Source organism: Mirounga angustirostris, unplaced genomic scaffold (genome assembly GCF_029215605.1).
Source record: "Mirounga angustirostris isolate CCGP_5_RB_7025 unplaced genomic scaffold, mMirAng1.0.hap1 SCAF_12, whole genome shotgun sequence".
In the NCBI taxonomy this organism is placed as follows: Eukaryota; Metazoa; Chordata; class Mammalia; order Carnivora; family Phocidae; genus Mirounga; species Mirounga angustirostris.
In genome coordinates this window covers 47,878,769-47,890,214 of record NW_026991720.1, presented here as the reverse complement: position 1 = coordinate 47,890,214, position 11,446 = coordinate 47,878,769, and the positions used below count along the sequence as shown (strand labels likewise).

Below are 11,446 nucleotides of genomic sequence, written 5' to 3'. Positions count from 1 at the left end.
GTCCCTCAATTCCAGTTTTGTTAGGATTTTGGAATATTACTCAGTACTAAGATGTGGCAGGGGATATTTGGAGACCCAGGACGGTTAGATGGGTTGAGTGGTTTTGTCCACCTAGATGTACCCTTCCACCTTTCCCCAGATCAGAGAAATCTATTTTTACAATTGGGGAAGAGTATGCTATCTGTTCTCCCTCCACATTTATTCCCCTGTCCCTGGCTTCGTTTCAAGCCATTTTCTCTGTATCCTAGGTCCTTTCCCTGTTTGGGGTTTTGAGACTTTGGAAACAGGTGCCAGAATGATTTTCCTTCTATATCCCTTCCCCTATGGCAACAAATCTATGTGTTTGATAGTGGGCAAGGTTTGGGAAAGTGACAAACTATAGAAGGGGGAAATACCCCCCAAATTAGGTTAATATCTCAAATACATTGTCTTGTCATATAGATTGCTATTTAAAGAATGTAAGTTGGGAAGGGAAGAGGAAAAATAGCATGATAGTTGGATATGGGGTAAAAAAAAGTTCTCCTGGAATGACAGCAATTGTGATTTTTAAAAGTACAGAAAGGGTCCCTTCTCTACAGAGATTTTCCCCACAGATGCATGGAAACCTACAAGGACAGGTTCATTGCTTCATGCTCACAGTCTTATTTTGAGATCCTCATACTTGCATTAAGTCCCTTATAGTCACAGAGGTTAATATTGAGCCTAAGCTTCTTTTGTTCCCCTGTACAAGACTGCTTGCTGCCTGAGGGATAGTGGTTGTTGAACCTGAGAAAGAGTACCTGAACAGAAGGGAAAAGTATAGACAATGAAGGATTCCAGATGAGGAATTTTATCTATTCTTAGCTTCTTAGAACTTGCTGTATTATACTAACCAACCTCAAAAGTCAATTTTCACAATTAACCAATAAAATATACTAAAGATGCTCAACATAAGTACTTAGTAATAATTTCATTTTTCCCTTTGTCCTCATGGCAGGATCAGCATAGCTATGGTCTCTTCTGGGAATAAAGGCATTTCTTTCATCTAGGAAACCCAATGCTAAATGGCAATAAATCATTGCTCATTGAGTTCTACAACCTAAACTGTATGTTGAAGAAGAAATTCTAGCCCCTATGCATCATAATTAACATCAAATAGCAGTACAAGTTTGCAGTACAACAAAAAGCTACATGGCAATAACCTTAGCTGGTCAGAACTAAATTAACTCACTGAGCCATTACTTAAGGGGAAGAAGGAAAAATAATCAAGACAGGTTCTACCTATGACGCTAAGGGAAGGGGCATAGTGGTTCTATCAGTCTGGGTCCAATTAATAAGAGAACTACACGTGATTTGAACAGAGAATGTTTAATAAAATTCTTAGCTATAAAAAGGGATTGGAGTAACCAGGCTAATAAGGAGTAAAGGAAACTCAAAAGACTGTAAGAATCGCAGATATAAGGAACAGATACTATCCCCCTGGCTGAGACACATGCCCAAGCAAGAGATCCAGACCTTGGAGAGGTCATGACTATGAGTCACTGAAGGAAATAGTCCCACAAAGAAGTACCTGAGTTGAGGGGCGCCTAGATGGCTCAGTCAGTTAAGCGTCTGTCTTCGGCTCAAGGTCGTCATTCCAGGGTCCTGGGATGGAGCCCTGCATCAGGCTCCCTGCTCAGGGGGGGGGCTGTTTCGCCCTCTGCCCCTCCCCCACTCATGCTCGTGCTCTCTCTCTCTCAAATAAATAAATAAAATCTTAAAAAAAAAAAAAGTACCTGAGTTGCTGAGTTAGTGGAACTTGCTGGAAATCCACCCTCTAGAAGTTGGCAGAAATCTACCTTCTGGAACTTGCTGGATAGCCACTATGTGGAACTTGCTGGAAATCTACCCTCCAGGATTTTAGAGAAAGGTGTTCATAGAGAAGTATCTACACTGCAGGCACTGTGCCACAAAACTGCTTAGAAGGGAACATCGGGGGTAAAGCTGCTGGGTGCTGGGTGCTGGGGCTGCTAGGTGCATACCCTGCAGTGGAATCAGCAACTTAAGAAGCCCCCTGTGCTGCAGGAGGTAGACCCGTGGAAACTTGAGTAGGCTGCACTAGCTGACACCGAAGTCATGTGCACTGCAGGAATCTGTTGAATGAGTATACGGGAACCAGGAATCAGAATCCTTCTCTACTCCAATGTCTCTCCAGCACTTTCTACTGACCAAGCTTAATATTGTGCCAGCTGGCAAAGAAAACGTTAAATTTGCATCAACCTAGATGCATTTTCACAGAGCAGGCAAAAAGGATGAATTTAGAACTGAGGGACCACAAATTGGTTGCTGCCATGACAATAATCTACAAATACTTTCCCCCATCTCCTAATTTTAAGCCCCTGAAAAATGTTTCAATGTTTTATGAATAGGATGGGTATTAACCAGAGGAATGATCAAACTCCCCGATATAGATAAAATTCAAATTCTTTTTCATGGATCTCTTAAGTCCCAGGTAAATCATGAGATGTGGTCAGAAACCAGGTTAGCATCCATGGGATGTATCTGGATACTAAGATGGATTTGCCTGTCTAGAGCACATTATGTACATCATGGTATTAATGCAACCTGTTTCGGTGTGATGGGGGCAGCATGCAGAAGGAAGTGCGATAAGAGAGAGTGGGAAATGGTGGAGTGGAATATAGATTCTTTTTAATAGTGTGAAGTTTGGCTGTGAAAGTGAAGACAAGAGGCAATAGAAGTTGAAGAGAGATATGGAGCCGGGAATTTGTTTTTATTTTTTATTTTATTTTATTAAAAAATTTATTATTTTTATTTTTTATTAAAAATAAAGATTTTATTTTTTCAAATAATCTCTATAACCATGGGACCTGAACTCATGACCCTGAGACCAAGAGTCGCATGCTGCATCGACCATGCAAGCCAGGCACCCCTGGAGCCGGGAAATATTTTAAAAATTAAATAGAAGAGACTTGAGCCAGTGGAAAAGACAATGGGAAGGATCCAGTGGAGATGAAAGGTTTGAATATAAGAGAGAGAGTGTAGATTTCCTGAGAAGGCGAAACGATGGGATCTGAAGAAATAAAAACATCTTTCAACCTAAAATTTTGATTCAGCTTTTGTTAAATTTTAGAAGTTCAGAAGATTATCTTAATAACATTTTCTTAAAATAACTTTTATTGGGGCACCTGGCTGGCTCAGTCAGTAGAGCATGAGACTCTTGATCTCAAGGTGGTGAGTTTGAGCCCCACATTGGGGGTAGAGATTAGTTAACAAAATAACTTTTTTTTTTTTTTTTTTTTTGAGAGAGAGAGAACGAGAGACAGAGAGCATGAGAGGGAGGAGCAGACTCCCTGCCGAGCAGGGAGCCCGATGCGGGACTCGATCCTGGGACTCCAGGATCATGACCTGAGCCGAAGGCAGTCGCCCAACCAACTGAGCCACCCAGGCGCCCAACAAAATAACTTTTATTAACTTTAATTACCACTGATAGGCAAGTGACCCAAAAAATTAAGGTATGTAATTTAAAGCACTGAGAAGAAAGAATTTCCCTGGACCTAAGTATCTTAAGAATTCAAAGTACAGAGCTGGTGTTACTTCTCTGAGTAAGCTAAAGAAGAGAGGTGAGAGAGTATTTACATTCCAGTGACCTCTCAATTGCACAAGGAACAAAGAACACTGTTAGGAGCCAGGTGGGGCAAAGGTCTTACTAAAGTATAAATCTCTGCAGGCTCTATTTCTTAATATCATAAATTACATAGTTTCTTTCTTTATAGTGCAAGAAACTTCCCAAGACATTCAATTTTATTCGTTTAATTTTTTATTTTTAAGTTTTTTATGATAAATGGTTTTATTTTATTCACTGAAAGACAACTTGTACATGCTACATTGTATATAATTTTGTCTGAAACTTTAACAATAAATTTATCTCTAAGCATCACTTAGGTTACACAGAAACTCTGAAGACTACATTTCTAGAAAGTAAATTCTAAGTATAATCATTTACAAAATAATTTTCAAGAAATTTTGAGAATGATAATGCTATAAAGGTTACAATGTTTTTTTTAATTCTTTTTTTTTTTTTTTAAGATTTTATTTATTTATTTGACAGAGAAAGAGAGAGTTCACAAGCAGGGGGAGAGGCACAGGAAGAGGGAGAAGCAGGTTCCTGGCTGAGCAGGGAGCCAGATACGGGGCTCAATCCTAGGACCCTGGGATCATGACCTGAGCCGAAGGCAGCTGCTTAACTGACTGAGCCACCCAGGTGCCCCAAAGGTTACAATGTTATACCTAAAAAATGCTAAGGCAGTTTTAGGTGCCTAGCTTAATTTTTAAAGTTGTGTGTGTGTTTTTTTAAATATGTATGTATGTATTTATTGAAATATAGTTGACACACAAAGTTACATTAGTTTCAGGTGTACAGCATAGTGATTTGACAAGTTTATACATTATGCTATGCTCATAAGCATTGCTACCATCTGTCACCATAGAATGCTATCACAGTACCATTGACTACATTCCCTATGCTGTACCTTTCATCCTAGTGACTTATTCATTCCCAAACCGTATCTCCCACTTCCTTTCACCCATTTTGTTCATCCTCCTACCCCAAACCCCTTTAGCAACCATCAGTTTGTTCTCTGTATTTATGTTTTTGTTCCTGCTTTTTGTTTATTAATTTTGTTGGTGGTAGGTTTTTTTTTAGATTCTACCTATAAGCAAAATCATATTTTATTTGTTTTTCTCTGGCTTATTTCACTTGGCACAATATCCTCTAGGTCCATCCATGTTGTCACAAATGGCAAGCTCTCATCCTTTTTGATGGCTGAGTAATTGTATGTATATGCCACATCTTCCTCATTCATTCATCTATCCATTGACACTTGAGTCCCAAAACACTTAGTTTTAATGTCAAAGTTTATACTTAGTATTCCCAGACATAACCTTTAGTTGTAAAGCATATGATGATTACAGAGTCTGTAACACATTTGTTATAGGACATTGCACTTAACCTGCAAGATGGAAAATCAAAGTATTGTATAGGATATTGGATATAATGTTAATGACATAAGAGTCCATGGACTCAGAGTTGGATAATAAAGGAAGTATTAAAAGGAGAAAGCTGAATGGATTAGAGATCCCGATGGGTTTGAGAAATAGTTATAGTGGGCACATTTGAATAAGCAAGTTAGAAGAATAGAAGGTTGTTGTCAAAGAGCAGAATGCTTAATTTTTAAAGGTGAAGCAGTTATGGGTGGTGACAAGGTCCAAGGTATGAGCATGGAAATAAGATATGTGGAGTGGAGTGGAGGAAGTTATTTGAGATTAAGGGGTTCAAGAAATTAGGAGGCCAGCATGGTGGCCTTCTAATTTTAATCTCATCCAAGGAGATACTGAAGGGCTTGGAATGGAGAGGAAGACTGCTCTAGGTGATATTCTTCAGAGAATGATGAAGAATGACTTGGAGACCAGCAGAGGATAGTAACAAGGACAGAAGATCAGGTAATAACTGATTGGTATGCACCCCAAAGGAGCAAAGTTGTTTACAAACATCTGGGAGAGTAGCAGAGGAGAGGCAATATGGGCAAAGAGTACATCAAGACCATCTCCCAATATAGAGTAAGAGAAAATAACCATAGAGTGTTTTGAATCTCTCTCTAACCAAAACCTACCATTATTCATTCTCTTTATAAAATAAAGGTTTATAGATGTATTAATTTTTCTTCTTATTTTTTTTTAAAGATTTTATTTATTTATTTGAGAGAGAGAATGAGAGAGAGAGAGAGAGCATGAGAGGGGGAGGGTCAGAGTGAGAAGCAGACTCCCTGCTGAGCAGGGAGCCCAATGTGGGACTCGATCCTGGGACTCCAGGATCATGACCTGAGCCGAAGGCAGTCGCTTAACCAACTGAGCCACCCAGGCACCCTAGATGTATTAATTTTTAGGGAAAGAATCATTTCTGGCAAAGGGAATCTTTAATACAAAGTCTAAGGAAAATCAAAAGATGAAAATAATTTATTTTGCCTGGCTTTCAAAACCCGTAATGGCATTTCTATAACATGTCTATTTGAACTTAGTTTTTCTAATTTTCAGCCCATGTTGTACCACCTATTTGTCAAATTTCTGCCCTCTTAATCATTCTTTCCACATAAGCCCTTTCTCTTCCTTTTCAGATCCTGTTCAACTTTTTTAAAAAAGATTTTATTTATTTATTTGACAGAGAGAAAGCATGCACAAGCAGGCGGAGTGGCAGAGGGAAAGGGAGAAGCAGGCTCCTCACCAAGAAGGGAGCCCAACGCAGGGCTCGATCCAAGACCCTGGGATCATGACCTGAGCCAAAGGCAGATGCTTAACCGACTGAGCCACCCAGGAGCCCCCTGTTCATCTTTCAAAGCCTACTTCAGTTTCTTTAATGAAGTCTTGCTAATTCAAAATTAATTGAATCTGTATCAATCCTTCTTTCTCCTTTACTTCTCTATTTCCTACCATGGTTTATTCTGTTTTCTCAGAGCACCCGGCATAACCCAAAGCACATAATACATGATCAAAAGGCACTTATCACGAAACAGCATGGCATGGTAGGAGATGTATGAATTTTGGGAGTCATAGATTTAAGTGCAAGTCTGGTTTGCCCTTTTCATGATCATGGGCAAGGTGTTTAACTTTTCTGAACCCACATTCCCCTGAAAAATGGGGTGATACCTTACAGGGGTGTTGTGAGGGGTGCAGGCAACCTAAGTATCCAGCAGAGTGTCTGGCAAGCACTGAGTACTCCACAGATGGGAATTATTTTTTGTTCAGGATCTTCTCCCTACCAGACTTCTTTGCCCAAGCTCTTACATCCTGACTTGGGGTCTTCTTCCTTCCATCTCTTCATCAAAACCCTACTTAACTTTAACAGAATAGGCCTACCTCCTCCAAGAAAAGTGTACTGTTCACGAAAGCTTATACTGAGTTCTCTCATCTCTGAATATCTTATTTTATACTTCATTTTAATTTTTTTACTATATTTTATATTTTAGTCACCCATATTTTCATAGATTCCTTTATTTTCTTCCCTTTGTTATCATAAGCTCTTCTAATAAAGGAATGGTGTCTTTTAGGTATTTGCTCAGTCAAACATGGGATAGGTGGCATGTGATAGATTAGGACATCTATCTAGAAACTACTTGGAATTGGTTTTTTAAAAATTTATTTTATTATTTTTTAAAAAATTTTATTTATTTGTCAGAAAGAGAGAGAACGTGCAAGCACAAGCAGGGGGGTAGCAGCAGAGAGAAGCAGGCTCCCTGCTGGGCAAGGAGCGGATGCAGGACTCGATCCCATGACTCTGGAATCATGACTAAGCCGAAGGCAGACGCTTAACTGACTGAGCCACCCGGGCATCCAGAAACTACTTGAAATTTTAATTGTTCCAGAAATATCATGGGAGACTGAGGGATTTACTTTCCAACAGTTCTTTTAACAGGTCTACAGTCCCTTATTCACTATTTTGAAATACAAAAAACTTTGAAAATAAAATGTTTTCTTAACATTTGGTGGCAAAACCTATCTTGACTTGAACTCATTTGTCAGTAAAACTTGACCTAAACCCATGGTTTAGCAAAGTGGCAAAACCTTATCTGAAAAACCTGATCTGAGCTGAAGTAGAAGACTGTATGCTTTGTTTATCGCACTTTGCAGTGTGATAGTCATAATTTTTCTTAAAAAATGTTAACTTGATTATGAAGTGCTGCTAGAGACCTTGTGGGATGTCATGTAACATAAAGTAAGTACACTTTTCTAAAGTCTAAAAAATTCTTAATTCTGAAATCCATTTGGCCCAAAGGTTTTATGTGTGGATCCATATCCTTTATGGCCTTAGTACACTGCTATAAATAGAAAGGGCAAATTTCAAAGAATACAATTAAATACTGAAAGGATATATATTTATCTTGCTGGGAGAAACATTGTCTGAAAATTCAAGGGATCTTTACTAAATGGATTAAAGCAAGTTCCTAAACAAATACGTGCATAGGGAAAATAAGATCTGAAAATTCAAGATATTATCAAAAATAACAAAATAAAGTAAAAATACTTGCACAAAAATATTTTCCAATTATGGCTTAATTAAGCATATTTTTTTTCTGATTTCATTAACTGAAAATTGGTGGCAATTAGAGATTTATTACATGTAAATAAATGTGGTTAAAACATACAGAGTGACACCTCTGAAAAATTGTGCTTATAAAGTTCACTACTATATTTGCATTTCTTAAGGGACACAGATATTTCCACTACTAGAAGACTGCTACTAGTAACATTAGTGATTACTGATATTATCACACCATTTTCATCCTCTGTAAAATAAGGAGGTTGGTACTAAATGAACTCTAAAGTTCTTCTGAAATTCTACCATCAAGTATGCTATACAGAACAGAACTAAGTTCAAAGATTTCAATATATAGGAAACAAATCAGCTAACATTGAGATCCTGTATTACGGAAGGGATTGTAATCTTAAATATGCGGAAGTAAAAATGAAAGAATATGAGATTTTGTATGTTCTGTATTTAGAGCGATTAATGTGATCTAATTATCCTTTCTCTACTGGGGATACTGAAGATTTTTTTTTTTAAAGATCTTATTTATTTATTCATGAGAGACAGAGAGAGAGAGAGAGGGAGAAGCAGGCTCCCAAGGAGCAGGGAGCCCAATGCGGGGCTTGATCCCAGGACCCTGGGATCATGACCTGAGCCGAAGGCAGACACTTAACCATCTGAGCCACCCAGGCGCCCTGGGGATACTGAAGATTTTATAAGGGTTTTATAGAAACACAGGAATATGATGCCTTAGAACAGAATACACTTGCTTCTGTAGATTTAGGATGCAACCTGAATGCCTACTATAGGAAGGTAAGACACGTAACAGTCCGAAGTGATTTTAGAAAATATAGTTGAACAGAGAATACAGGACAAAATTCACACACACAAAACAACTCCGATAAGAAAAGCAGGTAATCACTCATAGAAGTGCGGGCAGAAAGAGGCCACTGCTGGAGCAAGAGGAAATAGAATCATAGAGCATTGGAACTGAAACGCTCCTAGAACTGAGGTCTTCTAGTGAACAAAATTTCACAGTTAAACAAGCACAGGACTGGACCGGGAGTTGGGAAAGAGCCTTGGAGTTAGGGGTTGCAGCCCTAACCATGTGGCCGCTCCCTTACTTCTATCGTTTCCCTACTTTCTGATGTATAAAATAAATAGATTCACTTAGATTTTTAAGATCCAGGCAATGACATGGTAATAGTCCATATACCTTTGGACTACCCTTCCAACCTAACTTAAGTTACCTAACTTTCCGGTTAAAGTAAAAATTTAAAAATGAAAAATGCGAATCCAAAGGGACCCTGCTCGACTAGGTCTGTGACTAACTACCGCGAGGCCAAGCGGAGGTAAAAGGTCGGCCTGGACTTCTTGGCTCCGCGGGCGGGGTAGGTTTTAAAAAACCACGGGTGCGGACGCTATGTTTCAGCAGATCGGCAGGGCCCACTCCGCGCGGTGGCTGCGGCGGCAGCGGCGGCGGAAGGGGCGGCCCCGCAGCCGGAAGTGACGCAACGCCGGCTTTTTGACCTGAGGGGAGGTGCAGCTGGCTCGGAGGGTGGTTGTGGTGGCGGAAGAGGTTCGGCGGCTGATGGCGGTACAAGCTCGGAAGCTTCTCTAACGTTCCCTCTGTCCCGGAGCTCCTCGCTGGGTAAGCGCCTTCCCCGGCCGGCCCCAGCACATTTTGCGGGGCGGTCCCCAGCTGGAGCTCTTTGGGGGTCCGTGATACGCTCCTCAGCTCTTAGAGTCTAGGGGCCTGGCCAGTCTGGAGAATGATCTCCTGGTGACGATGCAGCCAAATGACGATGCTTTCCTTCCCGAGGACAAACTTTTCCTCCTGGACTACGATTGTGACGGGGGTGGTGGCAACTTCGGTTAGCAGTGGGGATGGAAAAAACGACGGGTGGCCGCCCCACACGGCGGGGAGGCCCCGGGATAGGCCTTCGCTGTTTGGGGGAGCCGTGGGACGTGGGCACTTTGGCGGGGGCGAGTGACGCGGGGGACCCCTGAAGAAGAACCTATCTTGCTCGATGCCCAATTTTAGGGTGTGTTTTGAGGGCAGTATGTGTGCTCCTGGCGTGGGTTAGCTTGCGAAAACAGGTCGAGTCCGAGACTCGGGTTTGCCCGGGTGGGGTGAAACTCAGGTGTTTTGGTTTGTGTCGCCTGTGGAGAAAGAGGCGGAGACTCACTGCGCCGCCTACGTCTGGGGGGCAGGGGGCGGAGTTAGCTGTAGGTGTCCGGATCGCGTACTTCACCTGGGCTACAGGTCTAGCAAACGCTTTTCTTGGTATGTTTGTAGATAGCCCCTACGTTTAGTGTTCGGAGGGATCTCTGAGGAGAGTCACGTCTCCCTTTGCTTAGGCAACTTTTCTTGATTTCACAACTCCCTCTTTACCCCACCCAGCACCCGGCAGGTCTGCCAGTTGTGGGCTAGTCCGGACCAGCGCTCATCGCCTGGGGCAATCTTTGTTTGACGTGTGGGGGTGGGGTTGTGTGTGACTGTTGATACACCTATATTACCTTTTCTGTAATAGTTATGTTTGAAAACACTGTGGCATTTGGCTTTCTACATATATTACGTTTTAGGCATCACAGTTTAGTTACGAATTGCTTTTATGACAAGGATTTAGATGGGGAAAGTTTAACTTTTCAACTCCGCTTTACGCTCATTGTAAAATTTCTACAGACTGAGCGCGGACTGTGCAGTAATTACAGTTTTGGTGCTCAGTTCCAAAGCATTTAAAGAGATTTTTGAATAGCATGTTAATATAAAAGGGGGCTGATTGCCCCTCACAGTACAATTCATGTCTAGAGAAGGCTGACGCCAAGCCTTTGTTTTGTTCTTATCTAGAGTGGGTTCGATCTCTTGAAGAATTAATTACTTGATTACGTTAGAAATGACTTATTAGGTTTTTTTTTTAACTTTATTTTTTTGCAGCTTCAGAGGACATCCTATTGTAGTTTTCTCGTCATCACATTAAGTTGCATACCTCTGTTTACGGTTATGGCTGTAGCCATTTAATGTTAACTATGAAACGTCCTAACGATGTTCATGTACTTCTTTGGGGGAATATTTTGGGGAATACATATGCGAAATTATTGGATTTTATTCTTTTGGAATTTTGATATTACCGTAAGTAAAATATTGGGTGTATGCTCTTCTGGCTTTTTAAAGTGTATTTTGGCCCAAATAAACCCTTACAAAAAGATAAAAATTCCCTCATTATATGGGCCAAGTTAAACTTTTTTTTTTTTTTTAAAGATTTTATTTATTTATTTGAGAGAGAGACAATGAGAGAGAACACATGAGGGGGGAGGGTCAGAGAGTGAAGCAGACTCCCTGGCGAGCAGGGAGCCCGATGCGGGACTCGATCCCGGGACTCCAGGATC

General features: G+C 40.7%; 1 protein-coding gene across 7 annotated transcripts in view; it reads left to right on the top strand.

The window, feature by feature from the left end:
- Positions 1–9,552: 9,552 nt before the first annotated feature.
- TAX1BP1 (Tax1 binding protein 1) overlaps positions 9,553–11,446 on the top strand; it is an 84,927-nt gene continuing 83,033 nt past the window's right edge. For all 7 annotated transcript variants that reach the window (XM_064575122.1, XM_064575121.1, XM_064575120.1 and 4 more), the window contains exon 1: positions 9,553–9,707. The gene's annotated coding sequence lies outside the window, so the exon portion shown is untranslated. The remainder of the gene's footprint in view (positions 9,708–11,446) is intronic.